This window comes from Homalodisca vitripennis, chromosome 6 (genome assembly GCF_021130785.1).
Source record: "Homalodisca vitripennis isolate AUS2020 chromosome 6, UT_GWSS_2.1, whole genome shotgun sequence".
Classification (NCBI taxonomy): domain Eukaryota; kingdom Metazoa; phylum Arthropoda; class Insecta; order Hemiptera; family Cicadellidae; genus Homalodisca; species Homalodisca vitripennis.
In genome coordinates this window covers 44,417,045-44,423,044 of record NC_060212.1, presented here as the reverse complement: position 1 = coordinate 44,423,044, position 6,000 = coordinate 44,417,045, and positions in this window count along the sequence as shown.

Sequence of the window (6,000 nt, the reverse complement as noted above, 5' to 3'; positions counted from 1 at the left end):
TCTTAAACTAATGTAAGACATATTTGGTATGTATATCTTTATAGCAGTAAAACTATTTTGGCGTTCTATTAGGTCTCTCTTATATGTTTACAATTGTAAATTTTGATTACAAACTAAATAGGAGCGTTATAAAACAATTGGTAGAGTATTGAGAGGATTGATGCAGCTTCAGTGGAGCCAATAAGGTTTAATACTCTTTGCTTTCGCTACAGACCGCTGAATGGCTTAGGCGTGTTAGAGTACACTTGGTCAAGGGTCGACCCTGATTCCAGTTGTGTGATTGAGTTTGCTTGTAGAGTTACATAATACAGTGTTTGTAGATTGAAGGCTGAAATTATCTTGAGTGCCCCAATAATTAGAACATTCCTTTTCAATGGAAATTGTTAAAGATGACCATTATAATTTGCATTATAATTCGACTTAAAGCTGTCCATATAAGAAATATAAATGCAAACATATACCATGTTTGCTGTTTAAAATTTTTTTATCAAAAGAGATTACCGTGAACATGGTTTTTTGTAGTAGACGAAAAGATATACTTTGTTTTAATAACGTCATTTTACATTTGTTTTTTAGTTTGATTACAGTGCATACTGTCTTATTGTAAACTTCTTATTTTGTATATAATACTTTAAGAGTGAATTTTACAATAATTGTAATAAAATCAATTAGTATGAATATTACATTATCTCAACGTAACATGACCAGGAAAATTTATAGTGAAATTCCTGGTTTACCTAAATAACTCATGTTTTGTTTGATATCAAGGTGGGATGGATATATTATGTAAAGAGAATCAGTAGATCAGAAGTATTTACTTATTTGCATTGATTCTATACCTACATTCCGTGAGTATCATGTATTATGGAAATATAGCTTAGCCAGTGAGGCTACTCGCCTTGGCCAGTGTGGCTGCTGGCCTTGGCAAATACGGCTACCCCGGCTTGTTCAGTGGGGCTCCTCGCCATGCCCAATGAGGCTCCTCGCCTTGGCCAGTGAGGCTCCACGCCTTGGCCAGTGGGGCTCCTCGCCTTGGCCAGCGGAGCTCCTCGCCTTGGCCAGTGGGGCTGCTCGCCTTGTCCAGTGGGGCTACTCGCCTTGGCTAGTGGGGCTCCTCGCCTTGGCCAGTGGGGCTGCTCGCCTTGGTCAGTGGGGCTGTTCGCCTTGGCCAATGGGGCTGCTCGCCTTGGCCAATGGGGTTGCTCGGCTTGGCCAGTGGGGCTCATCGCCTTGGCCAGTGGGGCTGCTCGCCTTGGCCAGCGGGGCTGCTCGCCTTGTCCAGTGGGGCTCCTCGCCTTGGCCAGTGGGGCTACTCGCCTTGGTCAGTGGGGCTCCTCGCCTTGGCCAATGGGGCTACTCGCCTTGTCCAGTGGGGCTCCTCGCCTTGGCCAATGGGGCTGCTCGGCTTCGTCAGTGGGGCTGTTCGCCTTGGCCAGTGGGGCTACTTGCATTGTCCAGTGGGGCTCCTCGCCTTGGCCAATGGGGCTGCTCGGCTTGGTCAGTGGGGCTGTTCGCCTTGGCCAGTGGGGCTGCTCGCCTTCGCCAATGGGGTTGCTCGGCTTGGCCAGTGGGGCTCATCGCCTTAGCCAGTTGGGCTACTCGCCTTGGCCAGCGGGGCTGCTCGCCTTGTCCAGTGGGGCTCCTCGCCTTGGCCAGTGGGGCTACTCGCCTTGTCCAGTGGGGCTCCTCGCCTTGGCCAATGGGGCTGCTCGGCTTGGTCAGTGGGGCTGTTCGCCTTGGCCAATGGGGTTGCTCGGCTTGGCCAGTGGGGCTCATCGCCTTGGCCAGTGGGGCTGCTCGCCTTGGCCAGCGGGGCTGCTCGCCTTGTCCAGTGGTGCTCCTCGCCTTGGCCAGTGGGGCTACTCGCCTTGGGGCTGCCCGGCTTGGTCAGTGGGGCTCCTTGCCTTGGCCAGTGGGGCTTCTCGCCTTGGCCAGTGGGGTTGCTCTTCTTGGCCAGCGGGGCTACTCGGCTTGGCCAGTGGGGCTACTCGGCTTGGCCAGTGGGGCTCATCGCCGTGGCCAGTGGGGCTGCTCGCCTTGGCCAGTGGGGCTGCTCGCCTTGTCTAGTGGGGCTACTCGCCTTCAACTGTTGTTCATTTTCTTGTTATGTTTTGTAGTGTTTTAGACTGTTGATAATTATTTAATATTCGACTTTACCTAGATTCTTTAATTTTTGCTGTATATATTTTAAGTAGATTTAATGAATATATCTGAAAATCATTTTATACATGTATGTATTGTCACAGAATTGTATGAATACATTATGAATAACGAATACTAATACTTGCATATGCCTATTTCATATTAACATAAGTAAAATACGCAAATAGTTAACTAGACATTTTTTTATAAGAAACGAGTTTGAATGCACAAAAATGTATGATTCTATCATTCAAATATTTTTGAAATTACCTAGAATGGCAATATTATGTGATTGTACTGAATACTAACGTAAAATTATAAATATTTATGCATTGTAAACTAGATCAAGAGGTCACTATGTAATTACAAGTAGAGCAAATATTTCACTAATCATTATATACTAGTCTTGTTTGCTTACAAAATAAATATCAATGTTTTGCATCTCTCTGTTTTGGATCACATAAGAATGAGTTAGGGGTACTGTGTCGTTCTTACCACTTTTGAATAACTGTCTCTATGTCATTCTTGTCACCTTGGAATAACTGCCTCTATGCCATTCTTGTCACCTTGGAACAACATAAGAAGTGCAATTCTTTAGATCTTGAAATGAAAGGAACTATATCATTTGTGTTACCCTTAGAATAATAGGCACTATTTTATTCTGAAACCTTAGAATAATGGACACTGTCATTCTTGAAACCTTGGAATAACTGACTGTACGTCATTCTTGTCACCTTGAAACAACACGAGAAATGCAATTCTTGACTTCCTGAAATGAGAGGAACTATATCATTTGTGTTACCTTGAAAAAATGGGAACTATTTTATTCTTGACACCTTGGATAATTGACACTCTGTCATTCTTTTCAGCTTGGCATAACGGGCACTCCGACATTCTTGTAAACTTGGAGGCTAGCTGTGTACTACTTTGTCTGGGAGCGAGCAAGGAATCTGGATTACTCCAATATGTTAGGCTTGTGACATTAAGGGAGCCATATGCACTGCAGCAGTCATCTTACACAGTAAACCAGATCTACTGACCTCCCTGTCTATCCCAATATCTCGATGGTTAGTGATGTGCCACTCTCGAAAATACACAGGGATGTCCAGATTTAAGCGACATATATGGTTTTGCTGTAACAAGTAAAGGTTTTACTGGTTGTTTTTAGCCATGCACTAGCCAAAAGTAATCTACCAGGTGATTTCAGTAATAAGTAGAGTTAGTGAGTACGTTACTGCTCTGCTGAAATTTGCTATGTCTAAGAAATATAGGGTTATCATAAAAGAATGGTGCGGTTTCAGTAATTCATTGGAAGATAGTATGGACATTTATAGATGTTCTCTCTCTGAAAGGCTAGAACCCAAAATTTTGTTTGTTAGTTGTTTTAACCTCAAAATCAGTTCTTGTATTGTTGTTGCGGTGAGTTTAATAAATGACTATGTTCTCGGATAAATATAAAGCAAAGTGTGCTTTATTGCTGGCTGAATTAAAATCCGTAATTTTAGTTCAACGTGCGTTTCGACGTAAAGATTGAAGAAATTCACCACACAAAAATAATATAACACGTTGGTTTAAACAACTCGAAGGAAGTGGATCAGTATTTAAACAATCAGCAATTGGAATTTCTTGGAATTCCATCCCTTAAAACCATACATAAACGTACATTGCTTACAAAAAAGCTCAAATTACACGTTTTTTAAATCCGCATACTGCGCTTATAAAATAAAATCGATTTGTAAACCGTTACAATTTCGCTGTTGAAACATTGGACACGATAAGTGAAAGTTAATCATTCTTAGGTGGTATTTTTTACAGACAATCCTACTTTCCATGTAAATGGATGTGTTAACAGACAAAATTCACGAATATGGGGCTCTGAAAACCCACATATATTTTTTGGGACACAATGTGATTCGCCTAAAGTTAATGTTTAGTGTGGTGAAATGAAACATCGCGTAATAGGGCCTTTTTTCTTTGTTAAAAAGCAATTAATGGAGTTGTGTATCTTGAAATGTTAACCAATTACTGCTCAAAAACATTAAACAACTCAATTTCCAACATTATAGTGCTACCCTACACTTCAATTCATTTGTGACGGATGCTTAGAACGAAAAATTTAAAGATTGGTGTATAGGACGGCAAGGAGTCCAAAAAATCCAGAACTGACACCTGGTGATGTTTTCTTGTGGGGGTACATGAATAGCTTTGTTTATTCACAAAAAATATGACTTGAACCACTTAAAATACAGGATTAATTAAGTAATTAAAACCATACTCAAAGACATGTTAATTAATGTTTGGATAGAAGTTGAGTATGATTATGACATTTGTCGAGTGACAAAGGGCAGACATATTGAAATTTATTTATTAATTATTTAACCTATTTGAGAAGACAAATTAGATGAATAAATGACAATAACTGTAAGTATTTCGGGTTTTCTTTAAAATATGTTCTAAACAGCACCATTTTTGTATGATAACCCTGTATAAAGACTAGAATATTAAAATTACCTAACTGCTAAGCTCTTGGAGTAGGATTTGTTTCCATTACCGTAGGATTACATTTACTACCAGAGTTGCAGAGACTGTTCTGGGTAAGGAAATCTGTTAATTTCTCACAAATGTAGGGGCAAATGAAATAAACAAGAGTAAATTGTCCCAGTCCCAGCTCCCATCTTATCATTAAATCATATTTCTTATAATACAAAATTTTCCACTCAGTTCAAAAAAAATAAAGAGTTTCCCTTGCGAATTTCCAGTAAAAGTTTTATCGCATATTCCCTAATCACAGTTTATTGTATATTTTTCGACCAAATATAACTTCTGCTTTTATGTTGTTGAGACGACACCAAGCCTCAGTTATAGGACAACATCCGACCACAATGTATTTTATGTGTGAGTTGGAACGACAGCGCAACCTGTCGCACTCCGGGTAAACATCGTCTCTCTAAGGAAACATCAAACATCTACAGTATTGTTTACCTCTCTCTCACAGTTATTTGTTTTGGCTTCTGAAAAATAATATTTTTGCTTGCCAAGGCCTTTTCCTGTTCACTTGTGTTATTTATTTTTTATAATTTTTCAGATTCGTGATTAGCAATAAACAATAGTAAATAATACCTTGTACACTTCTTTCTTAAACGCAACTTAGCAATTATTTGGAAACAAAAGTGGAGATGAAATAACACAATGAAAATATTATTGTTCAAACAAAACAAAATAAAACAACAACACAATAAAACAAAATATTATTGTTGTGTTGTTATATAACAACGTATCAATTGTATATAAAAAAGAGATATTTGTCGTATTTTAAATAATTTCTTTTTAAAAATAAGAAGTTGTAACAAATTTGAAAACAATAGCATGCAAAAAATATTTAATGTAGACATCTTTAAGAAAGTAGATTATATTATACTCAATCCATATTAAGACAAATCATTGTTAAAAACAAATCATTGAAAATATTATGAGCAGAGAAAGGATACCCAATGTTAATTGAAGTTTTAAGGAAAGAACAATAAACAAACTATTTATTTAGACAAATAAATCTTTAAAACATTTCTTTTTTACTAGATTAAATCTGATTAAAAAGTTTTCTGCGGCACGCTAAATAACTGAATTAAAATAACTATTGATAAGTATAAAAGAACAATTATTTGCAAAACTAGAACAGTTTATAATATAATTTCGAATTTTAAATGTATGGAGTTATAAAAAGGAATCACAACTTAAATTAGGTGTATTAAACGAATATTTTATTTAGAAATCCTAAAGTAAATTAAAAACTAAAAGTTCAACCAAGCGTTAGTACTCGAAAGATCACTATAGAATTATATTAATAAGGTCTCGTAATAT